At 35.4% G+C, this 27,004-nt stretch overlaps 1 pseudogene; it reads left to right on the top strand.

The window, feature by feature from the left end:
* The first annotated feature begins 933 nt into the window (after positions 1–933).
* The window catches only part of LOC120588136 (inositol polyphosphate 1-phosphatase-like), a 74,404-nt pseudogene continuing 48,333 nt past the window's right edge, over positions 934–27,004 (top strand).

The raw sequence follows: 27,004 nt of genomic DNA, 5'->3' as shown, positions 1-27,004 counted from the left end.
CCATATTTTGAGTATATTTGTAACATGGGCTTTAGAAGGCTCTCAGGAGGAGGTGGCATCTAAACTAAGATATGAATAACATGCATAATTATGTTAGGTCAAACTGGTTACTTTAGCTTTAAAACTTTTTCATGTTTAACCCTTTCTTTGTTAGTTACTGCCTTAGGATGAAAACAAACCACATTAATAGACTATAAGGTACTGTAATTTCTGTCACCTACCTGCATTTCCTGCCAAATCATATCTGGTACTATATAGCCATCCCTTCTCTGACTAAGGTCCACCAGTTTTCTATCACATCCTCTGTGCCTATTCTCTTCCTATAAATGTTCAGCTCTAAACGTATAATATACTCTGATTTACAATCCCGGAGTTAGGACTTTGCAACAGTATTTCCTGGTTGCCATGCTACCTTATTTCCTCTTAGAGCATGCTAATAAGAGTATCAAATATTTCAATATCATGTATCCTTGGGGTTCAGTGTGCAAGTGTATTATACCCTTAAATACTTTAAATATACATTTGTAATTCTTATTATATCTTCATTTATTTTTAAAATTTATCTATAGTTTTAGAATGGGAAGGAAGATGGTGGACTAGGTAAAGCAGAGTTTGCCTCCCCAGGTCTGCATTGAAATTACAACCAAAGTATAAAATAATCAATGTGGAGAATCACCTGAAGTCAAGCTGGTAATATAAAGGAGCCACATCGAAGCTGGTAGGAGGGGCAGAGTCGCGAATCCGGCTGGACCCGCAGCTGCGGGTGGTGAGGGATCACTGGGAGGGGGAGCGAGGCTGCAGAGGCTCCCCTGAAGAAGAGGGTGGTCTGGTCTTACTTGGGGGCTCTCCAGCCCAGGGTCCCAGTCCAAAGAAGAGGAAATTTCAAAAACTCTGACTGTAAAAACCAGAGGGGATTCTGGCCGTCCGGGTGAGATGGAAGGAGACTTAAATCCTACACATCTCTTTGAAGGACCTACAGTCTTTCTGAGCTGCGGACACTCACCCGGGACACTGGCGGTGGGTCAGAGACTCACGTGGGATTCACACTGAGGTCTGCATTGCCTGGTGCCAGAACTAGGGCTAGAAGGGCAGCCACTATTGTGCCTTAGTCCTGCCCCACTATTAGGCAATCTACAAACCAAGCTAGCTTGACTCTGCAGACCCCTCCCACAGGGCCATTAGGAAGAGCTGGCCTGAGGAGACCAGGCCACCTGGTTAACCTACAGATTGCCTTGGGCTTTTCTTGCTGAATGGCGGCCACACCCTGTACCAATTCAGGGCCAAGCATTCCCAGCTGGAGGCCAGCACTGTGAGCAGCAGTTCCAAGATAGGGTCAGGCAGATCACTGCTGCCAAGAAGAACTTGGGTCGATCTCTGGGAATCTGTGGGCCAGTTCCAGACAGCAGCTTGTCAGGCTGTGATCTGGGACTTTTGCGGGAACGCACAAATGGTTGCCAAAGTTGCAGCAAGACTGAGGCTGTATTGATCTGACTACCATTGTCTCTCTGAGACTCTAGCCCATCCTACCTACAAATTGCCTCAAGTGGCCCATCCATAGTGAACTGCCACAGCCCTACCCTTTACCTCCAGATCTTCTAATCCACATAGGCAACAAACTTCGGCTAGCATGGGGCAGGCACTGCACAGAAATCAGTGGCAAGCAGACCTCTGCTGCCAGTAAGAGTTGCAATATCGTGTCTGGGGAGCCCAGGGATCTGGAGGACCACCCCAGATGGCAGTTGGTCTAACTGTAATCTGTGACTACAATTGGAACGCCTAGGCACAGAAGTTGCAGCAAAAGTGAGGCTGTTGCACTGATGGCCCTTGTCTCCCTGAGATCCCACTTCAGCCAAGCCACAAAGTGTCTGAAGCCCATTGACAAGTAGCCTCTTGTGCCCTATTTGGCTCTGGGGTTGTGCAGTCTGCGCAGGCAGCAGATCTTGTCTAGCATGGTGAGTGTATTTCGGGGAAAAGTGCTGTGGGCAGACCACTGCTTCCTGTACAAGCTGCAATATCTCTTGAGGGGGATTGCAGGGGTCTGTACTGGCCTGACAGCCCTTGACTCCCTGAGCTCCTGTCCCATCCAATATACAAAGTGCCCACTGCAGGTTGATAGGCAGCTGCCCCTGCCCTGGGGTGGTGCATTCAGGCCCAAATTGGGTAGCAGCTGACCTTGCTACAATTGGAAACTTGAACAGGGAGCCGCAGAGACAGTTTTGGCATGTAAACTGACACTGCAGCGGCAGGGGGAAATTTACTCAATAGACCCAGGAGACTCCCAGGGTCTCTGTGCCACTCAACACACATATCATCCAGAGGCTCATCCAGTTTCAGAGACTTACAGGCAACTGATAGGCAGTGTCAGGCTTTGAGGAGCACTGGTCTCTCTGCTAAACTGCCCTAGGTCAGGGACGGGGGATAAACGACTACTGTCTACAGCGTTGTCTCTTCCACTTACCTATAGATCTAGCATAGGCAACAACCATCTGCGGATCACTTTGTAGTTCCCACCAGGTAGCCCTGAGCAATCAAAAGCAGCAGCTGACCTTGGCCTATGGGGGAACCCCCTCCCAAGGGGCTACAAAACAAACGCACCTAGAGACTGCAGCAGACCACAACAGAGCAACTTCTGATCAGTCCCATTAGTGGTACACACAAAAGGTGGTTGCAACAAGTACACAAGCCTGCTAGGGCAAATTCCACTCTGTGGGGTCAGCCCCCACATAGCAACTCTTACCCTATTGGTGCCGCTAGTTCCCAAAATTAGTCAGCCTGAGCGTTAATCCCATCCATTGACGTAGTAACAACAATAAAGGCTTGGCAACAACAGATCACACACAACCCACGCAAAGATCACGTCCAGAGCCCCCAGCATAGGGGATCAAGGAGAGTGTGCCACTGGGCTGCACAGGACACTTTCCACATTAGGCCAATTAGCCAAGGCTGAGAGATAAAATAAATATTCCTAACACATAGAAATGAACACAGAGAGGCTAATAAAATGAGAAAACAAAGAAACATGCTACAAATGAAACAACAGGAGAAAACTCCAGAAAATAAGCTAAATGAAATGGAAACGAGCAATCTACCAGAGACAGAGTTTGAAATAATGCTTATAAAGATGCTCAATTAATTTATGGGGAGAATGGATGAGCATAATGATAACATCAACAGAGAGACAGTAAGCATATAAAAGGTCTTAGAAACCATAAAAAAGAACCAGACAGAAATGAAGAATACAATAACTGAAATGTAGAACACACTAGAAGGATTCAATGATTGGATGAAACATCAAATCAGCGAACTGGAAGACAAGGTAGCAAAATACACCTAATCAGAACAACAAAAAGGAAAAAAAAAATTGAAAATGAGAATAATTTAAGAGATTTCTGGGGCAACATGAAGTATAATAATATCTGTTATACTTCAGAGTACTTGAAGGGGAAGAGAGAGAGCAAGGGATTGAGACACTATTTGAAGAAATAATGACAGAAAACTTTCCTAATCTGGCAAAGGAATTAGACATACAAGTTCAAGAAGCACAAAGAGTCCCAAACAAGAGGAATTCAAACAGATCTACACCAAGACACATCATAATTAAAATACCAAATGTCAAAGACAAAGAGAGAATCTTAAAAGCGGCAAGAGAAAGGAAGTTGGTTACTTACAAGGATAACCCCATAAGAATATCTGCTGACTTTTCAATGGAAACTTTGCAGGAGAGAAGAGACTGGCAAGAAAAGTTATGAAAAACAAGAATCTACAACCATGAATACTCTGCCCAGCAAGGCTTTCGATTAAAATGGAAGGTAAGATAAAGAACTTCTCAGTCAGGAAAAAGCCTAAGGAATTCATCCCCAAAAAGCAAGTATTACAAGAAATGTTAAAGGGACTTCTGTAAAAAGAGAAGGGGTAAAAAGAAAGTAGAAATAATAAATATGAATAACGAAATGGCAGTAACTACGTACCTATCAGTAATCACTTTTAATGTAAATGGATTAAATGCTCCAATCAAAAGACATAGGGTAGCCGAATGGATAAAAAAACAAGACCCACGCATATGCTGTCTACAAGAGACCCATTCCAAATCCAATGACACTCACAGACTGAAAGTAAAGGGATGGAAAAAGATATTTCACACAAATAGAAATGGAAAAAAAAAAAAAGCCAAGATAGTGATATTTATATCGAATAAAATAGACTTTTAAAGAAAGGCTATAATAAGAGACAAAAAAGGGCATTACATAATAATAAAGGGATAGATAAATCAAAAGGAGAAAACCCTAGTAAACACATATGCACCCAACATAGAAGCACCTACATACATAAAGCAATTATTGATTGAAATAAAAGGAGAGATCAACAGTAACACACTCATAGTAGGACGTTAACACCCCATTGACACCAATAGACAGATTTTCCAGGCAAAGAATCAACAAGAAAACAGTGAGCCTAAAAGACACACTAGACCAGATAGATTTAATAGATATTTTTGGAACATTTTACCCCAAAGCAACAAAATACACATTCTTCTCAAGTGCACATGGAACATTTTCTAGGATAGACCACATGTTAGGACACAAATCAAGTCTCAATAAATTTAAGAAGATTGAAATCATATCAACCGTCTTCTCTGACCACAATGATATAAAACTAGAAATCAACTACAAGAAAAAAATTGGAAAATACACAAACACATGGAGGCTAAATAACATGCTACTAAACAGTGAATGGGTTATTAATGAGATCAAAAAAGAATTCAAAAGATACTTAGAGACAAATGAAAATGAAACCACAACGACTCAGAATTTATGGAACACAGCGAAAGCAGTGGGAAATTCATAGTACAGATATACTTCAAGAAACAAGAAAAAGCTCAAATAAATAAAGCTTACAACTAAGAGAACCAGAAAAGAACAGCAAACAAACCCCAAAGTGAATAGAAGGAAGGAAATAATAAAGATCAGAGTGGAAATAAACAAAGTAGAGTCTAAAAAAAAATAAATAAATACAAAAGATTAATGAAACCGAGATCTGATTCTTTGAAAGGATAAACAAAATTGACAGACCCTTAACCAGATTCATCAAGAAAAAAGGAGAGACGACTCAAATAAATAAAATCAGAAACAAAAGAGGAAAAATAACTACGGACTCCATCGAAATACAAAGAATCATAAGAAAATACTACGAGCAATTATATGCCAACAAATTGGACAATCTGGAATAAATGGACACATTCCTAGAAATATACAATCTCCCAAGACTGAGTCAAGAAGAAACAGACAATCTGAACCTACCAATTACTACCAATGAAATAGAAAATCTGAACCTACCGATTACTACCAATGAAATAGAACCTCCCTCAAAATAAAAGTCCTGGACCAGATGGTTTCATAGGCAAATTTTACCAAACATTCAAAGAAGAATTAACACTTATTTTTTTCAATTTATTCCAAAAATTTCAAGAAGTAAGGCTCTCTACCTCCTTTTATGAGGCCACCATTACCTTGATTCCAAAACCAGACAAAGACACAAAAGAAAGAAAAGAAAAGAAAAGAAAACTATAGGCCAATATCTGTTATGAACATTGATGCAAAAATCCTCAACAAAATATTAGCAAACTGAATTCGGCAATACATTAAAAATATCATACACCATGATCAAGTGGGATTTATTTCTGTGATGCAAATTTGGTACAATACAAGCAAATCAATTAATATGATACACCAAAGATCAAAAAATAAAAACCATATGATCATATCAATAAATGCAGAAAAAGTGTTTGACAAAATCCAGCATCCATTTATGATAAAAACTCTCAGCAAAGTTGGAATAGAGGGAACATACTGCAACACAATAAAGTCCATATATGACAAACCTACAGTTAACATCATACTCAATCAGCCAAGGCTAAAAGCATTTCCTTAAGATCAGGAACAAGACAAAGATGTCCACTATCACCACTCCTGTTCAACATAGTATTGGAAGTCCTAGCCATATCAATCAGACAAGAAAATAAAATAAAATGTATTTGAATTGAGAAAGGAGAAATAAATTTCTCATTATTTGCAGATAATAAGATTCCACCCAAAAACTGAATTCAGTAAAGTAGCAGGATACAAAATTAATATTCAGAAGTCAGTGGCATTTTTATACACCAATGATGATCTTTCAGAAAGAGAAATTAAGAAAACAATCCTATTTACAATTGCATCAAAAACTATAAAATACCTGGGAATTAAATTAACCAAAGAGGTAAATGACCTGTTCTCAGAAAATTACAAGTCATTGAAAAAAGAAATTGAAAAAGATACAAATAAATGGAAGCATATACCGTGCTCATGGGTAGGAAGAATCAACATCATTAAAATGCTCATACCGCCCAAAGCAATCTATAGGTTCAATGCAATCTCTATCAAAATACTAATGGCATTTTTCAGAGAACTTGAACAAATAATCCTAAAATTTATATGGAACATAAAAGACCCCAAATGGCCTCAGCAATCTTGAGAATGAAGAACAAACTACAAGTCCATAGCAATCAAAACATCATGGTGCTAGCATAAAAATAGATACATTAATCAATGGAATAGAATAGAAAGCCCAGAAATAAATCCATCTATATGCTCACTTAATACATGACAAAGGAGGTAAGAATATACAAATGGGGTAAAGACAGTCTCTCCAATAAATAGTGTTGGGAAAATTGGACAGATACATGCAAAAAATAAAAAAGAAGCTGGTCCACCTTCTTACATCATATACAAGAATAGACTCAAAATAGATTAAAGAGTTAAATGCAAGACTCAAAACTATAAAACTTCTAGAAGAAAACATACGCAGTAAACTCTGATAATACTAACAGGAATTTTCTTTCAGATATATCTCCTCAGGAAAGAGAAACAAAAGAAAAAAATAAACAAATGGGACTATATCAAACTAAAAACTTTTTGTACAGCAAACCCTCAACAAAACAAAAAGACAGCTGACTGAATGGGAGAAGATATTCGCTAATGATACACCTGATAAGAGGTTAATATTCAAAATATATAAAGAACTCATACAACTCAACAACAATAAAACAAAAATCCAATTAAAAAATGGGCAGAAGACCTGAACAGATACTTCTCTAAAGAGGAAATACAGATGACTAATAGACATGAAAGATGCTCAAGATCACTAATCATCAGAGAAATGCAAATTAAACCCACAATGAAATATCACCTCACACCTGTCAGAATGGCTATCATCAATAAATCAAAGAACAAGTGTTGGCAAGGATACAGAGAAAAGGGAACCCTCATACATTGTTGGTGGGATTGCAAATTGGTTCAGCTGCTATGGAAAACAGTATGAAAGTTTTCAAAAAATTAAAAATGTGTATACCTTTTGACCCAGCAATTGCATTTCTGGGTATTTATCCAAAGAAAAACAGAACAATAATTCGTAAAGATCTATGCATCCCATATTCATTGCAGCACAATTTACAATAGCAAGATAGGGAAGCAACCTAAATGCCCATCGACAGATGATTGGATAAAGAAGTTATGGTTCATTTATACCATGGAATATTACTCAACCATTAAAAAAAATGAAATCCTACCATTTTCAATGACATGGATAGACAGACCTAGAGGTTATGCTGAGTGAAGTAAGTCAAACAGAGAAAGATAAATACTATATGAATTAACTTATATGCTGAACCTAAGGAATAAAAAGAACAATCAAAAACTAATCAAAAACAGACTCACAAATACAGTGGACAATTTGGTGATGGACAAAGGGGAGGGCGGTTGGGGGCTGGGTTAAAGAAGTACAAATTAGTAGTTGATAGATCCTCACAGGGATGGGGAGCATGACATAGGGAATGCAGTTAGCATTAATATATTGGCTAGGTGGAAAACCAGAGGAGAGAAGGAGCAATTAGGAGAATCGTTTTATAAACTTTATAAATGTCTAACCAGTGTAGTGTATACTTAAAACTAATTAAAATAAATAACTACACATTTTTTAAAAAAATTATCTACAACAAGGAAGAGATAAAATTTGAAGAATGTTAGTTAATTTTATAAGAGTTTAGTCAAATAATATTTCACTACAGCTGTCATTACATATGTGATCCTCAAATAAATCAGTATGGATGCTACCTCAAGAAAGGCTTTTGCTCTATTTCTTGAAGAGAAAATATTCTAAAATGGTGCTTTTACCTAGAAAGCATAATATTGTACTCATAAAAATATCAACATTAATTCTTTCTCAGTGCTCCTATTTAATTACATCAATTTTGAGAAATCCACAATCTCACCAAACATAATGCTAATTGACCATATTGATTAGATCCTTTTGATAAAACATGCAGTACGCAGCAATAAAAATGTAGAAAGAAGTTCCATCGTGGTGGCTTATGCCAAAGTAAAATTTGCACTGGACAAAGGTGAACTGGCAAGGAAGACTGTACTCAAGGCTATTTGAAATAAGAAAGAAAGGCCAGAACTCAGCCAGATCTCAACTCTGCTGAAATAAAAGGCAGGAGAGTTTTTGAGAGCTAGACAAGAGCTAGTGGAAAAGTACTGAGGACATTAAAGGACAGACTGATCAGTGGGATGTGTTGGAGACATTGAATTCTTCCTGAGTTTGCAGATGTTTTTCTCTGTGATTAGGCTGTCTATGTTTCTGAATTGGCTCCCACTGAAGTTAGGTTCCTATTCTGCCACAGAAACTTTTACATGATTATATTTCAAAGGGATGGCTCCCACATCCTTGAGGAAGACATTCTTGGGTTATAAAACTTTCAGGACCTTTTAAAAATATTTAAATCTCAAAAGAGGCAGAGAAATAATTTATGATTACAAATTTTCTAAAATAAATTCTCTAAAGTTAGTAAAGGCCTAGAGTCAGGGAAGAAACTAAGGTTTAAGTTAAGCTGGGGGAAATGTTAAGGCAATTTTGGTTAGTTATTTTTGATTTTGCAGATAACAGTTATTTGGTTATTTAAACCATTTTCCAGATGACCTAAGTGTCTGAATGGCAATTTATTTGGAACCAAAACAAGATGGTTACTCTAGCTTGTCTGATATCATTGATAACAGCTCTTCTCTTTTATAAAAAGGAGATGCAATAGTGCAGAAATGATCTGTAACAAATGGGGATAATATATTTGTACCATGGCAATCCATTTGTTGAGTATCAGAACAAAGGTCCAGAAATTATTGAAACAAATTATCTTTAGTTCAGAAAATAACTCCTTCCCCTTCTTCTGCCTCCCCTACTCCTCCTCCTCCTTCTTCTCTTTTTTCTCTTTTTTCATTTTGACAATTTCTGACTTGTAGCTAGGCTCCAACGGAACTAAAAGACTTGTTATAGGGCATGAGGACATTCTCTGATATAAGCCTTTCATCGAGAACTAGATTTCCAACTAGCTATACCCATTTTAATATAGTGTCTCATAAGTAAAACAAAATAATGTATTTGAGATAAAGTCAAAGTTGGTTCTAAAAGAATAATTAAGTTGCATGAGTGGTGTGTAATCATGTATAGTGTGTGAATTTCTTTCGTGGACAGCCTTTGTCTCTCCCACCTATTTTTATGTATTAGAATTCCCCCTTTCAGTTTTTAATTGGATCAAAATTAGGTTCTACTCTCTTGGCTTTATAGTCTTACATGAAAGTGGAAAATTGAGACTCTCAGTGGGTACAGTTTGTCTAAATTAAGTATCAATTCAGACTTATAACCGCTGGACAAGGAATGGAAAAAAATCATATTTACTCTATGGGAGACAGAAGTTTTTGTTAGGTAGTTAGGTAGACATGAGTAACTGGGGAATGAAGGCCCCACCCAAAGATCTGAGTTGGGACCTCCCTAAAACACCCATTTTATGATTATAAATTACCCTTACATCCTGAGGCACACAGAAGTGAAAAATCATAAAATAGCCACTGGTTTGGTCTAACTACAAGCACCTGTGCAGTTAGTACTACCCTAACCTTTCTATAAAAGCCTCATTATACCATCATTACAGTATCATGCATATGCCTGGAAGTTCATGAATCTAATTATAACAGACTGAATTCTGGGTAAGCACATGAGCAGTAAGCAAAGAGTTATATAACAGCTATATGTCAATCAAAATGACTTCACATGACAATCGTCTAGCATCACCTCTGTAAACACACATCTAGAAGCCAATATAAGACTCACATCCTGAGTTGCTAGATGCTGCAGCCTTCTTTGATGTAGCCCACTTCTTTCTAAAATGTACTTTCAATAAATTTTACTGTTAGGTAGCTAGTCAGACATGAGAAACAGGGGAACAAAGAAATACGGGCCCAGCCTAGAGACCGCCCAAAGAACACCCCAATGGTAGCAGAATTCTGGGTACGCACATGTCTTCTAGACAAAGTTAGTGCCTAGTGTCAATCAGATATCAATCAAGATGACTTCACTTGTCCGTTATCCACGAATGCCTTTGGAACCACTCATCAAGGCCCAAATATAAGCCGGACATTCTCACTCTGGGTCCTTTTTGACCTTCGGGGCTCTCCTTTTTGCCTTCTGGTCTCTCCTCCCTTTTTGGTGGCCTTTTGTGGTCATTTTGGCCCCTTTGTGTTGGTTACAGCACTGGGACCATGTGCCTCCTTGGGGCATTCTTTGTCTTTCTAAAATATACATCTAATAAATCTATTAAATCTCAATGATCTTTGATTCTGCAATGAATCATTGGAGAAAGAACTGAGAAAAAATGCTAACTACACACCTGTGCTGTCGTTATTCTTCTCCCTCCCTGCTGCAGTTAAGGCGACACCAAACTCCGATCTATCCTAACGGTGACATTACTTTTCTTAAACTTCATTGATCTGTAATTTTTTACTGCATTAGCAGAAAAAATCGAGGACACCTCAATGCTACTGGGCACCAATAGATTTATTTATTTATTTAAAACAAAAATTTATTAAGTTTATTGGAGTAACATTGGTTAATACAATTATATAATTTTCATGTGTACATTATAATTTGACATCTATATATTCTATTGTGAGATTACCACCCAAAGTCCAGTTTCCTTCAGCTACCATATATTTGATCCCTTTACCCACTTCACCCTCCCCTTACCTCTCTATATTTGACCCCCTTTTTATTTCTTACCCTATTTATTTCTCCCCTCCTCCCCCACCCTCTACCCAGTGGTAACCACTAGTCCATTGTCCATATCTCTGAGTATCTGTTTGTCCTTTATTTGTTGCTTTTAGGTTTATATCCCACATATAAGTGATATCATGTGATTTTCAACGTTTCCTATTTCGCTTATTTCGCTTAGCATGATTATCTCGAGGTTCCTTTTTTTCGGCATCCTCTCCAACATTTGCTATTACTTGTCCTGTTGATAACAGCTATTCTAACAGGTGTGAGATGGTATCTCATTGTGGTTTTGATTTGCATTTCTCTAATAGCTAGCAATGATGAGCATCTTTTCATATACTTGTTGGACATTTGTATGTCCTCTAGGGAGAAGTGTCTGTTCAGGTCCTCTGCTCATCTTTTGATTGGATTGTTTGTTTATTTGTTTTTATTGAGTCGTATGAATTCTTTGTATATTTGGATATTAGGCCCTTATCGGAGGCGTTACTTGCAAATATATTTTCCCATTGAGATGGGTGTCTACCTTGTTAACTATTTCTATTGCTGAGCAAAAGCTTTTTAGTTTGATCTAGTCCCATTCATTTATTTTTGCTTTTACTTCTCTTGTCTTTGAGGTCAAATTCATAAAATCCTCTTTAAATTCTTGAGTTTCACGCCTATGTTGTCTTCTATGCATTTTATTGTTTCAAGACTTATATTCAGGTCCTAAATCCGTTTTAAGTTCATTTTGGTGAGTGGTAATAGACAACAGTCTAATTTCATTCTTTTCCAGGTGGCCTTCCTATTTCCCAGCATGATTTATTGAAGAGGCTTTCCTTTCTCCACTCTATGTTTTTGGCTTTTTTGTCGAAAATTATTTGCCCATGTAAATATGGGTTTATTTCTGGACTCTCAATTCTGTTTCACTGGTCAGTGTGTCTGTTTTGCTGCCAATACCATGCCGTTTTGATTGCTGTCGCTTTGTAGTATAATTTGAAGTTGAGCAGAGTGATGCCACCAGCCTCATTCTTTTTTCTCAGGATGGCTTTGGGAATTCGAGGTCTTTTGTGCTTCCATACAAATCTGATGATTTTTTATTCTATTTCTTTAAAAAATGCTGATGAGATTTTGATGGGGATTGCATTAAATCTGTATAATACTTTACATAATAAAGTCATTTTAATGATACCGATTCTTCCAATCCAAGAACATAGAATATCTTTCCATTTCTTTGTATCTTCTTTGATTTCTTAACAGGATCTTATAGTTTTCATTACATAGGTCCTTGACATGTTTCCTTAAATTTATTCCTAGGTATTTTATTCTTTTTGTTGCAATTGCAAAAGGAATTATTTTTCCCACTTCTTTTTCTGACACCTCATTATTACAGAATGCTAAGGATTTTTGAATGTTGGTTTTGTATCCAGAGACTTTACTATATTTGCTTATTGTTTCTACTAGTGTTCATGTGGAGTCTTTAGGGTTTTCTATATAGAGAAATATGTCATTCACAAATAGTGACAGTTTGACTTCTTTGTTTCCTATTTGGATGCCTTTTATACTTTCTCTTGCCTGATTGCCTCCTCTTTGATTTTTTGAAACAGTTTGAGGAGAATAGGTATTAAATCTTCCTTGAATGTTTGGTAGATTTCACTGGTAAAGCCATCTGGTCCTGGACTTTTACTTTTTAGTAGGTTTGTGATGATTGTTTCAGTTTCCATACTGCTGGTTGGTCTATTTAGATTTTCCAGATCTTCCAGATTCAGTCTAGGAAGATTGTACTTTTCTAAGTATAGGTCCCATTTCTTCTACGTTATTAAATTTGGTGATGTATACTTTTTCGTAGTATTCTTGCATGATCCTTTGTATTTCTGTGATGTCAGTAGTAATTTCCCCTTTCAACCCTGATTTTGTTTATTTGTGTCCTTTCTCTTTTTTCTTTAGTGTGTCTAGCCAGGCGTTTGTCAATTTTATTAACCTTCTCAAAGAACCAGCTCTTTGTTGTATTTATTTTTATTATTTTGTTTTGTTTTGTTTTCAATTTCATTTATTTCTGCTCTTATTTTGACAATTTCTTTTCTTCTGCTGACTTTAGGCCTCATTTGTTCTTCCTTTTCTAGTATTTTAAGATGAAACGTTAGGTTGTTTATTTGGGCTCATTCTTGTTTTTGGAGATAGGCCTGTCATGATATGAACTTTCCTCTTATGACCACTTTTGCCGTGTCCCAAAAGTTTTGATACGTTTTATGATTTTTATCATTTGTTTCTGTGTATCTCTTGATCTCTCTTCTTATTTCTTCTCTGACCCAGTTATTCTTCAGTAGCATGTTGTTTAATCTTCATGTATTTGTGTTTCTTCTTGATTTCTTTTTTGCTGTTGATCTCTAGTTTCAAAGCATTATGATCAGAGAATATGATTGGTATGATTTCAACCCTCTTATATTTGTTGAGGCTATTTCTGCGTCCCAGTATGTGGTCGATTCTTGAGAATATTCCATGTGCACTAGAGAAGAATGTATAAGTAGCTGTTTGGGGATGGAAGGCTCTGTAAATGTCAATTATGTCCAGTTGGTCTAATGTGTCATAAAGGATATTATTTCCTTATTGATTTTCTATTCGTATGATCTGTCCAAATCTGACAGTGGGATATTTAGGTTTCCTATTATAATAGTGTTTTGGTCTGTTTCTCTCTTCAGTTCTGTTAGTAATTGCTTTATATATTTCGGGGCTTCCTGATTGGGGGCATAGATATTAATAAGTGTTATGTCTTTTTGGTGCATGATTCCCTTTATCATTATTAAGTATCTCTCAGTATCTTTTTTTACCTTTTTTATTTTGAAGTCTATTTTGTCCAATATTAATACTGCTACTTCCACTTTTCTCTGAATACCATTTGCTTGAAATATCATTTCCCACCCTTTCACTTTGAGTCTATTTTTGTCTTTGGAGCTGAGATGTGTCTCCTGGAGGCAGCATATGGTTGGGTTTTGTTTTTTGATCCATTCTTCATCTCTGTACTTTTTTATTGGTGAGTTCAATACATTTCCATTTAGGGTGATTATGAAATATGAGGTCTTATAGCCATTGTATCTTTTGCTTTCTGGTAGCTCAGTGTTTCCATTGCTTCCTTGTCTTTGTGTTTCTGTTTTTTTTAATTTATTTATTTTTTATTTTAGTTGGCTTTTGTGGGTTTTGCCTCTGATTCTTCTTGTTTTATGTTATCTACTTTAGTTCTGACTCTATGGTGTGTGGTTACCATTACAAATATGAAAAAGATAGTCATATATATATATATATATACAGTCATCCATTTTCTCCTTCGTGTGCCTTATCTCCTTTCCCCTTTGCAAATTTGGATCTTTGAATCCTCCCCTTTTCAGTCATTGTTATCTCTATGTGTTTCTATGTATGCTGAAAGTTCATTGCTATCTTGCTAGAACAATTCTCTTATTATTATTTAAGCTTATAATACCCTGTTCTTAGTAAGAGTAGTACTCCTCTGCTTCTCTTTGCCTGATATTTATTTTACTCCCAATTATGGGTTTTGTTTTGTTTTTCTTTTTGTCATTTTGTTTTAGGTGAACTGAACCCTTTCAGTATTTCCTGTAGTGCAGGCCTCGTAGTGGAGAAGTCCCTCATTTTTTGTATGTCTTAAAAGGTCTTAATTTCTCCTTGATATCTAAAGGAGCGCTTAGCTGAATACATTATTCTAAGCTGGTAATTCTTTTCACTTAATAGTTTAAGTTTGATTCCACTCCTTTCTGGTTTGCAAGGTCTGCGCTGAGAAGTCCTATAATAATCTAATGGGTTTTCCTTTATATGTTACCATTTTCTTCTTTCTGGCTGCTTTGAGAATTCTATCTTTGTCATAATTTTTGATAACTTTAATACAATGTGTCTTGGTGAAGGCCTTTTTGGGTTGAAATAATTGGGTGTTCTGTAGACTTCTTGAATTCCATGTTCTAGCTCATTTCTTAGATTTGGAAAATTCTCGTCCACTATTTGTCTGAAAATGCTCTTTAGTCTCTGCTCTTTTTCCTCGCCTTCAGTAATCTCCATTATTTTTATGTTTCCACTCCTGATGGTATCAACTAGTTCTTGTATTTCTCTTTCTTTATTTTTCATTCTTTGGTTTCTCTCTTCTTTCTTCTGATTTATTTCTAGATTTCCATCTTTGATATCACTGATCCTCCATTTAGTTGACTCGATTTCCCAAGCTTGCTATTTCATTTTTCAACTCTTGCAGTGCGTGTGTTTTTTGTTTGTTTGTTTGTTTAATCTCCAAAAGTTCTATTTGGTTCTTTTTGAGGATTTCAATATTTTTACTCTGTTCATCTAGCTGATTTTGCAATTTCTGAAATTGTTGATATGACTCATTTCAGAACTCATTGAGTTTTTTCAGAAGTACCATCCTAAATTCTCTGTCACTTAAACCACATGTTTCTATGTCTGTAAGCTCATTTTCTGGAGATTTTTCTTTCTTTCTGAGATGCCTTGTCACCTTGGTTGTTCCATGTTTAATGGGCTATTTCTCCACTTGAGCATTAATGGAAGTGTATTCTGTTGTTTTTCCAGAAAGAAGATTTATTATATAACGGTCTCTCTTTAGCCTGCTCCAAAGAAGGCACTTTTCTTTTGATTTCAAATAGGTGACATCTAAGCCTCTTGGATCCCTGCTTTATATAGAACCTAATATCTTTTATTTTCTTGTAGATTTTAATCATACTCGCTATTCTCAGTTTCAGTCTCTGTCAGTGGTAGCAACAGTTTTGATAGTGTTTGCTCAAATTCCTCTGGAGCTCTGCGCTGATTGGTCTCGCAGGGTATGGAGGGAGGGGCCCTCTGGGTTGAGAATTGGAGGCTGCGGCTCAGCCTTGGTTTTGCAACTGGGGCCAGTAAAAATCAACTGTTGTTTCTCTGCTGTCCAGTCCCATTTCTCTGCTTTGCTCTAATGACTGAGCTCTGCTGTCAGCTGTGTAGAAAAGTCCCGGAATTTCCAGGCAGGGTCATTCTGGGAAGTCGCTGCACCTTCTCCCCTCCCCCTCCTCTTGCAGGGAGCTCCAGAAACTGAGAGAGGTATCTTCAGTCTCTGCAGCTTTTGCTCTGATTCTCTTAGGGCTCCACAGTGATTGGTCTTGGAAAGTATGGGTGGAGGGGCCCTCTGGGTTGGGAGTTGGGGGCTACAACTCAGCCTTGGTTTTGCAACTAGGGCCAGTAAAAATCAACTGTTGTTTCTCTGCTGTCCAGTCCTGCTTCTCTGCTTTCTGCCCTAATGACTGAGCCAAACTGCCGGCTGTATAGAAAAGTCCTGGCACTTTCATGCAGGCTGATTAAAGAAATTGCAGCAACTTCACCTGTTCTCCTCCTCCTGCAAGGTGCTCTGGTGGCTGCAAGAGGCAGCTTCTTTATTTCTCCCAGTCCACCGCCCAACACCTGGGGTTCTGAACTGCGGTAGTTCTTATGTGCAGATCCCACGCTCAGATGTGCTGGTGTGCAATTTGGGTGTTTTTTGTTCAGTTTTATGTTCAGCTTGTTGTTTCAAGGGGAGAGATCTAGGGACGTCTCTCACTCCACTATGTTTTCCCCAACAATGTATTTTAGATAGTCCCAGTGGTAATATTTTTAATAAGTAATAAAGTTAAATGACTTCAAAGAAAGGGCCCTGCGGGAAACTGAATGTTGTTTGCATTCCTCTCAAATTTATATGTTAAGACATAAACTCCTATGTGATGGTATCTGGAAGTAGGGTTTGGAGAGGTGATTAGATAATGAGGGTAGAGCTCTGCCCTTGTTAATGGGATAATTGCTTTACATCAGTGGTCTTAGAGAGCTCTCTTGTTTCTTCTACCATATGAGGATCTGGAGAGAAGGTGGCCTTCTCTGAATCATAAAGTGGGCCTTTACCAGATATCGAATCTATCAGTGCCTTGATTTTGTATGTTCTAGCCTCTAGAACTGTGAACAATAAACTTCTGTTGTGTATAAACTGCCCAATCTATGGTATTCTGTTATAGCTGCCTTCAAATTCTAAGGCAGGTCCAGAATAAGAGAAAGTTCTGCCAGAGTAAATGTTAGAGAGAAGATCTTCATAGTCTGGAAATCAGAACAGCCCCCTCACTAGATGCTAGGTGAACACTCTCCTTAGCCACGCTACAGTTTTCAGATAGGATCATAAAGTGTCCACAGAAAGAGAGATAAAGATTATGATGGTATCAGCAAAATGGACTTCCCCTTATCAAGGCTAGTAAGTAGTTAACTTGCCAGTAAATAGAATTACATTCAAGCTCCAAATAGCATATCTCAGAGAAATCAGCCAGCTACTTAGAAACATATATGTTAGAACCAATGCATAATGGAGTTTATTCGTTCTAGAGGCAGTGCCCCAGGAGGCTATTGAAAATGGAAGAGTCTTAATTCCTTCCAATTTCTACGCTTGATTTCAGACTCCCCAGCCAATTTATGATATATGCAATGTTTTTTAAGTGAGTTTCCTTCTGTTAAAACATAAAATTCAACCGTGTATATTTGAAGATATAATTGGCTTTATTAATTCATGAATTGGGCAGCATCTCATCTAGCAACTAGAAGGGCAATTCAATTTTATAAGAAGAAGGTTGAGGCAAGGGAGCTATTAACGGAAAAAAAAAAAAAAAGATTATTTTTAGACCACACATCTTCTTTTGGGGGAAGAGAACTGCAAGGGTTTTTTTATCATGCAGATTACTTCTCTTTTTCCTATGGTGATTGGGGATGGAGAAGGCCCACCTAACAGATTTGCCTCATTAGACTAGAAAATCACTGACTAGTTGATTAGAATTATGTTTCTAGGAGAGATTGAAACAACAGTTAGATCAGGTATTAAATCTAGATTTTGTATCATGGGCTTTAAAACAAATAATGCCATTTTAACATCTTTAACACCTCCCAGATAAATAAACAAGAATTAGTTACTGTGGTCTGTAACCAAATGTCACTTATATTATACAATTTAGAAAAGAGAATACATTCTGGGTATTTTAAGATGGAAATGTCAAAAATATTTTAAAGATTGATTACATATCACAATAAAGTATAATAAAAAATTAATATTGAAGTTTTATGTAGCCACTAGAGGGACAATCATTTCATTCACTGAGGTCAGAAATAATAGCTTCATTTTTTTTTTTTTTTAGAGACACGTGGGTGGTATGACTACTAGAGAGGTCCTATGACCAAACCAGACAGCAGGGCCATAAGGGTTTGGGCTGTAAGGACCTTTCCAGGCTCTGCGTCAGGAGTGCAGTGCAAGAAAACCACTCTTCCCAGGAAGATGGCCTGCCTGGCTGGGTTGGCCACTGTCCACACAGACAAAGGAAGCCTGATGCCTGAAGGCAGATACATGGGCTTGAACTACTGCATACTTCTACTACTTCAACCAATGCCTGATTGAAGGTGCCTTGAGTGAAGTACGTCTGTGGATGTTTTGGGACTCAGCATTGGAAGTCAGGTATAGAGGAAAGGTGAGGATAGATAGTGATATAGCAACTTCTTCTAATAATAATTATAATAGATAATTCATGTTGATTGAGCATTATATGGATGCACTAATCTTAGTACTTAACATATATTAATTCAGTTCCCACAAAAATCCACCATGATAAATAAAAATTTCCTTCTTTTACAGATAAGAAAATTAAGATACAAAGAGGTTAATCAATATACATGAAGTAATACAACTAGTCAGTGGTGGAATAAGGATACAAACCTAGACTGATTTCAAATTTTATAATCTGATATTCTAATAAATTTGGTTTGAAAATATTAAGATATTGGTAGCTACTTTATATTCATTACACAGCTGTTTCTATGCATCTGAAACTCAATAAACAGTTTTAGCGTAGATATATATTTTGGAAGTTAATCTAGATATGAATGATTGAGCAAAGGCATGTATATTATAGTTACGAGTTTGAGATTTAAATTAAGATTCCTGAGTTCAAATAGTGGTAAATACTGGCCCTTCATTATTAAATTTGAAAACATGAATTAAACACAATATTCTGTATTTGGTGGCTGTTAAACAAATAAACATCTCTTTTGAAGAGATGTTTTCCTTCAAGTACACTGCAAAATGCAAAATGGATGATAAATATTTTTATTAAAGAAAAAGAGAAAAAAACAAAAAAAAGAAAAAACATTTTTTCTTCCATATATTCTGAAGGAAGTGAAAAACAGATTTACAAGTTCAAATTTATACAAAGATCTGTGTGTTTTTTAATTAAATTTTTATTCTGAGATCACTGTCGATTTGTATGCAGTTATGAGAAATAATACAGAGATATCTTGTGTATCTTTACTCAGTGTTCCCAGTGGTAACATCTTGTAAATCTATAGTACAGTATCACAACCATGATATTGACATTGATATGGTCAAATACAAACATTTGCATCACTACAAGAATCCCTCATCATGTCCTCATGTAAGCCAAACCCACATCTCTCCCATCAATACAACTCTCTTAACCCCTGGTAATCACTAATCAGTTTTCAATGTCTGTAATTTTGTCATTTCAAGAGCATTATATTATTGGAATCATCTAATATATACCCTTTGGTGTGGAATTTTCACTCAGCATTTCCTGGAGATTTATCCTGATCATGTGTGTATCAATAATTTGATTATTTGTATTGCTGAGAGGTATTCTATGATATTGATGGACCACAGTTTGATTAACCATTCATCTGTTGAAGAACAACTGGATCATTTCAAACTTTTGGTTATTTCAACTACAACTGCTATAAAAGCTGATGTATAGGTTTTTGTGTGAATTTAAGTCTTTATATCTCTGGGATAAATGTCTAGGAGGGCAATTGCTGGGCTGTACGGCAATTATGTGTTTAACCTTTCTTTTTTTTTTTTTTTTTAAATAAAATGTCAAACTTTTTTCTAGAGTGGCTGCACCATTTTACATTCCCATCACCATATGATTGATCTAGTTTCTCTTCATCCTCACTAGCATTTGATGTTGTCAATATTTATTTTTATTTTTATTTTTTTTATTTTAGCAAGTAGGTTTTTAATCAGGATTTTCCTAAAGGCTAAGGATGTTACACATTTATTTTCCTGGGCTTATTTGCCATCTTCATATCTCTGGTGAAATGTCTCCATGTCTTTTGCTAATTTCATAATTGGATTTTTTTTAAACTGTTGGCTTTTAGAATTCTTTATATATTTCAGACATTCATCCTTTGTCAGATAGGTGACTTACAGTATTTTCTCCTAGTTTGTGGCTTGTCTTTTCATCCCCTTATCAGGGTCTTTTACGGAGAAAGATGTAGAATGATAGATCTTTTGTTGTCTCACACATCCTTGAGGCTTTATTTTTTTTCAGCCTATTTTTAATCCATTTTTTAGTTTCAGTAATTTGTATTATTTTATTTTTTACTTCACTAATTCTTTCCTCCATCTTCTTTATTCTGCTATTGATCCCATACAACCTCTTTATTTCTTTTATTGTGTTATTTAGTTCCAAAATTTTCATTTTGGTTCTTTCTTATAACTTCTATTTCTTTGCTATGGCTTTGTATTTCTTTTTTGAGGCTTTTTTTTTTTTTTTTTTTTTGGCACTAGTTTCAAGAATGTTATTAATTGCTCACTGAAGCTTTTTTATCAGGCTGTTTTGAAATCTTGGTTTTCCAACATCTCTGTCATATCAGTGTTGGCATCTATTAACTTTTTTTTTTTAATTCACTTTGAAATCTTTCTGGTTCTTGATACAACAAATAATTTTCTATTGAAACCTTGACATTTTCATATTATGTTACGAGTTTTGATTTTATTTAAAACTTATTTTTTAATTGGCCTTTTCTGATACCTCTCCTGCAGGAAAAAAAGGAAATTTTAACTTGTTACTACCAAATGAAGAAGGTAGAAATCCAGTTCCCTACTTGTCCTCCATAATTACCCCAGTGAGAAGGTTGTTATTACTGCAGGGGAGGAGTTGGAGTTTCTACTCCCTAGATGGTCTCCACTGACTCTGCAGTGCTCATGGACTCATTACTGCTGGGCAATGGTGAAAACCCTTACTGTACGTACTAGGCTTCTTACACTAGTCCTGAGAGGAAGAGAAGCACCACAACACAATGGAGGTGGGATTCTAGGATCCCAGTGTGATACCTACCAATTCAAACAGGGAAACACTTCATTACTGGCTAGTAGAGATAAAAAATCTTGGCTCACTTCTTATTTTTTTCTGACACTATCTCAGAAGAGTATTAGTCTACCTCTTCACTGCATAGAAAGGGTGAAGAACTAGAATCCCCATTTAGTCCTTGCTTGTGGTTAGGGTTAGAGCCCAGTGTTTTTCATTTTGTGTTATTTTGTTTTCTGTTTGTTTGTTTGTTTGTTTTGGCATTGGACAAGAGTAGAACAATTATTACCCAAATTTTTTCTTTTTTTCTGTGCCTTTGTTTAGAGAGAGAAAATATTTGTTGGAATTTTTTTTGTCTGCATCGATTGGCCTTTCTGCTTTGTTAAATACGTCAACAACAAGACTTAGAAAAATGAAGCAAAAAGAAAGCCCATGGAACTTACCACCATGTGATTTCACAGATCTCAATTGCCCTAGCTGGTCTGCTTTCTTCTTTCTACTTTTCACAATCTTCTTATGCTTGTTACATGTACAATGTCCAGGATTTTTAGTTGTACTTAGTGAGAAGAATAGAGAAAAGTACATCTACTTCATCTTCCCAGAAAAGAGGTCAACAATAGTGTTTTAATATGTGATGAAGATGGTAACCTACATTTTCAGAAAGAAACAAATGAAAGAAAGAAGGAGCACAATGAACAATATGAAGGAAATTTAAAATAAGAAAGTCTGAGATAGAATTGAGATAACCTTCGCTGGATGTCTGGTTTGTTGACAAAAGATCACTGCCACCAATCCAATGCCAACAGGAGTTCCCCATCTGGGGTGCAGTAAAAGGAAACACTTTATTCAGGTGAATAGTTTGCAAACTGGGGAAACTCAACTTCTGGTGGAAACAAAAGTACCCTCCCCTGAGACAAACGGGAAGCCATCCCCTATAGAAAAAGTGCCTGACCCAGTCCCTGATTGGTCCATTTTTATGTAACTGAAGTATCCAAAATGCACTGTCTTTATTGATTGGAATAGTGTGTGTACTGATTGGTCATTATGGAGCCACAGGAGTCTTTTTTGACAGACTATTCCTCCTCTGAGCAAACAGTTTTAAACAATATATTGTTTTAAAATAAAACCAGGGCTTTTTTTTTTTTTACTTTGTTTCTCTAGGCTATATTGAAAAATTGATTAGTTTAGAAAAATTAAATGATATTTCTTTATATGAGTATTGAGAAATGTCATTTTCTTTTTTTTAATTTCAATGCATTTCAGACTCAAATGTAATTATCTTATTGTTAGATAGTAAAGTGATTATTTACTTGTCTTCATTCTCAAGAATGACATAATAATTGAATTTATTTATTTTTTTAGATTAATAACAGGTGAACTTTATAGAATGTCACATATGGATATGAGTATAATTTTGGGCCCAAATATTATAAACATTCAAATATTTCTGAGATTTTCATAATATTCATATATTTTCTAGAACATTAGGGGCAAATACCTCAAGTAAAAAGTTAAGAAAATCAGATTATATCTGAGGATTTTCCCAAAATTGTGACTTTATATCTGAATAGAAATACAAACTTTTCCCTATTCCTTTTAATAATATGTGCCCTCTTTTTAATCACACCCTACCTATTTCTTACCCCTTTTGATAGTATCATTAAATGTTAGAATTGGTTGTATTTTGTCATATGCCTAGAACAGAGTTCAACTAAAAATATCATGTTGATGCCCTTTGAACAAATTGCATTTACAAAATTATAAATATAAATGCATATTTAAAAATTTATAAAACGTAATATATAATAGATAAATATATTTATATTGTAATCAAGAGTTTATAGTTATCCACCAGAATGGTAACTCAACCCATCCATTGTATAATCAGTTTTTTCAAACCACACAAAGTAACTAAGAGTCCTACAGAGAAATAAGTGTTCTAACACCTGTTCTACAAGTGTTATTGTGTTTTTATAATAAAGACAAATAAAAATAAAATAGGCTTGCAAGATGAGTGGCTTTTAGTTTTAATAACTTTATTTGTTTTCAATGTTAAATTTACTGAAAATACTTTTAAAATTCTAAAGCAAAAAAATAATATATATAAATTCCAGAAGAATCATTTTAGAAACATAATGAAATATAGTATTGAAGCTTCTGAATCAGTCACACAAATAATTTTTATAATAAACTTTACAAACCAGACTAAATTCTGTCAGATTCAAATATTATTTAATAACCAACAGATGTTTTCATGCTATATGCAACAAGAAGAGTAATTTATATCCTGTCTTTTGGGGTTATGAATTAATATCTAGCAGATCGAGCTTTATAAATACCAGAAAAATGTAACGGCCAGCAAACACAAAATAACCTACTTGTAGTAAAGCACTATTCATGAGGATTTTCCCAAAATTGTGACTTTATTACTTAACAGGATGTTATATAAATTACCTAGACTACTACTATCTAATTGGTTCTTACTCAACAGAATCTGAGAATTGTTAATATAGGCACAAAGTAAATATATATAAGTAGAGTAGCAAACACAAATTTTGGAGTGAATATGAAACATTTTGCAACATTTTGAAACATAATGCAACATTTTGAAGTTTTATTTATGCTAACAGTGTGAAACTTAAAAGCTTAACCAAACCATTTCAGAATAGTCTCATGCTAAAAGTAGAACATTCATGTAGAAAATGCTCATTTCTGTAAGAAATCAAATTTTGTTTAGTCCATGTTTAAAAAGTATTTATCTCTATAAAGATAACTTGTGGATTCTTAACATATATAAATCTATACATTCCAGAAGAATTATTTTAGATGCTGTAATATAATACTGTAAATATAATACTGAAGCTTCTAAATTGATTACACAGACTATATTAATGATAAACTTTACAAAGCAGAACTAAATTCAAATGATTAAAATAGAATTGAAAATGGATTTACCTTCCTACCTAAAAGACCTAAACATAAACACAGAATATATGTCAGTCATTTTCAAGATGTTGGATATCAGGCAACGAGGACAGTGATACCTGAGAGATGGGACATAAAAGAGTGAACCTCCTGGAGAATACTGCCAGGCTACAATTTAGAAAGAAGAACACAGGTGGAGTCTAGAATCATTCTTGAAATGAACAAATACAATGGAATCTAAAGACAAAGAGAAATCTGTAATTCATATGGTGAGAATATCACAAAGGAGAGAGGTGAGAGAAAGTGAGGGAGAGACAAGGCAGAGAGAGAACACATGAAAGAAAGAAAGTACACATGCATTGCTCTGGCAGCCCGAAAAGGAACCCCACTGATTCTTTAGCTGAATATAATACTGAAGAAATTACATGAGAAACTACATGAGAAGAGAGAAAGAGCCATCCAAAAAGACTGCAGAGAACAATGCGCCAGAATTACACAGGAAAGGGAACAGTTTCTTTTCTACCAGTGAAAGTGAAAAACCTCATAATTCATGGGGTATTGAATAGAGAGTTTAGAATGTTTTTGCTTTTGTGGTTCTGCAAAATTATTCCTAAAGTAAATGCTGTTCTGGTTCTGCCTAATAAGGCTTATGCATAACACTTCAACACAATCAAACTGTTTTCAGGTAAATGAATGGTGTCCCAGACCAAAACTCAAGCATGATTATAGGAATATAAAAAATTCAGCGCACAGCAAGGTAGTTTATTGTGTCTGGAATACCCAAAGTCACAAAAGTAACAATATCAATGCAAGATGGAGCTAGATTAGAAAACAAACAGCATACAAACAAAATCTTAAAGCTTTCACTTAAATTTCATATTGTTTTATGTGTACTTTCATTTAAAATAATTTTCTGCAAAATTATATTTATTTCTAAAATTACTCAACAGAAAGATCTTCAAAATGATTGTCTTGGGTATCTATTTATATCACTCAAGCAACTATAAGAGTCTGGAAAATGGTGAACTTTTGTATATAGTGAAATCACAGCATCTATTTTTTCTCATATCTAGCTTAAATTATTTTTTTTCTTTCTCAAATGTTTTAGCTGTGCTAATATAAATATTTTAAATTATATGAATAGAATATATCCAACTTGCAACAGGGAAAAATTTGCTTATATTATCATTGTTTAATTTTTTTTTATTCTTTAACTTTTCTCAATTTAAATTCAATGATATTACAATGCTTCATGTTTATTATAAAAAATAAACACAACAGTATATTTTCTTTTCATTCTTATTGGCCTTTATTGCTGTCAGACAATTTGCCTTTATTTTTTATAAGCCACCAAATACATTCTTATTACTTTTTAATAAAAAGTCAATTATCTTAAAGGGATTTAAATAAAAAGATAAATACATTATATATGCCCACACAGTCACCACTCAAACACTAATATAGGTGTTGCTGTAAAAGTATAATACACATGGTCGATGTGTTAACATGTGGTTAACATCTACGATCAGTTGACTTTAAGCAAAGTTGATTACTTAGATAATGAGGGCCAGCCTCATCCAATCAGTTAAAGAGTCTTAAGAGCAAAACTGAGCCTTCCCTGAGAAAGAAGAAATTCTCCCTGAAGACTGCAGCATCAGAAGGTGAAAGGTAAAGTATAGAGCACTATGACAACTCTGTGGAAAGATGGCATTGTGTTTTGGTGAAGTCCAAGAACTGAAACTAGGACACAAGTGGGGGGAATTAGAAGAAGCAGTAAAAGAAGAGAACAAAGAAAACATACAAGAGAGGAGGCTCTGTGGGGGATCAGAGTCAAAGGGTGGGTTAAGACTCTGCTAGGAAGGTGAATGTGATAGGAAACCTAGTGGAAGAGCAAAAAATTTGTTAGAAGACAGATTTTCTCTTATTGGGTACAGTAGTGTACATTTTCCCACAAAGAATCTCAAAAAGAAACATCAATAATGCAAAGTAGAATGTGCAGCTTGGGTTGCAATATACATTATGATTAGGAGCCTGAGCTTGGACTCAGCCAGACTGGAGGCCTAACAGGACCACTTTATGATACTGTGGATGGTTCTTCAAAATTTACTTGAACTTCTGTAAATTGTAGGTGATAATACCTACATCATAAGGTTTCACTAGAAAATTCACAGCAAATTGATTAGCACAGTGCCCTGGTATATTTTAAGTATTTTAAAGGTGTTAGTTGCTATTATTGAAGAAGTTTCTATAATTTAGATTTGGTGATAATTTTTTAATCTACAAATCACTGCCTTGAGCCAACTTTTTTACTGTGCATTTAATACTCACATAGTACCTACTTTCCAAAGAGAATTTGAAGCAAGGTACAATATAAAGCATGTAAAATAGGACACTTTATAAATAAAGGAAGATAAATATATGGTCAAATAATTATATTGGGAAAAGAGAAATAGTTAACACAATTAAACACTGAATTTTATTCTGTGTTTCCAGGTCAAAGACAAAAAAAAAAAAAAACTATAATGATATATCATTTTCATTATCTAAAAAAAGAAAGAATGCTCATATACCACAACAGAAAAATTCTGTACTGTAAGAAGAATTTATCAAGAATACTGCTTCTTAACTGCAGTAATATACAAACCCTTTATAAAGGAAAAATATTTTTAAAGTTTGCAAAAACTTATGAAAATTAGTTTTTAGGAAATACTGATGTAAGAATTAAATTCTACACAACAGCTTGAGTGCACTTCATGCCAATGCATTATACATCTAAAAATGGTTAAATAGTAAATTCTGTTATGTATAAAAATGCATGCGATATATTTTACCAC

The sequence above is a fragment of the Pteropus medius genome, unplaced genomic scaffold, assembly GCF_902729225.1.
Source record: "Pteropus medius unplaced genomic scaffold, Ma_sr-lr_union100, whole genome shotgun sequence".
Classification (NCBI taxonomy): Eukaryota; Metazoa; Chordata; class Mammalia; order Chiroptera; family Pteropodidae; genus Pteropus; species Pteropus medius.
This window is presented reverse-complemented; position numbering and strand designations above follow the sequence as displayed.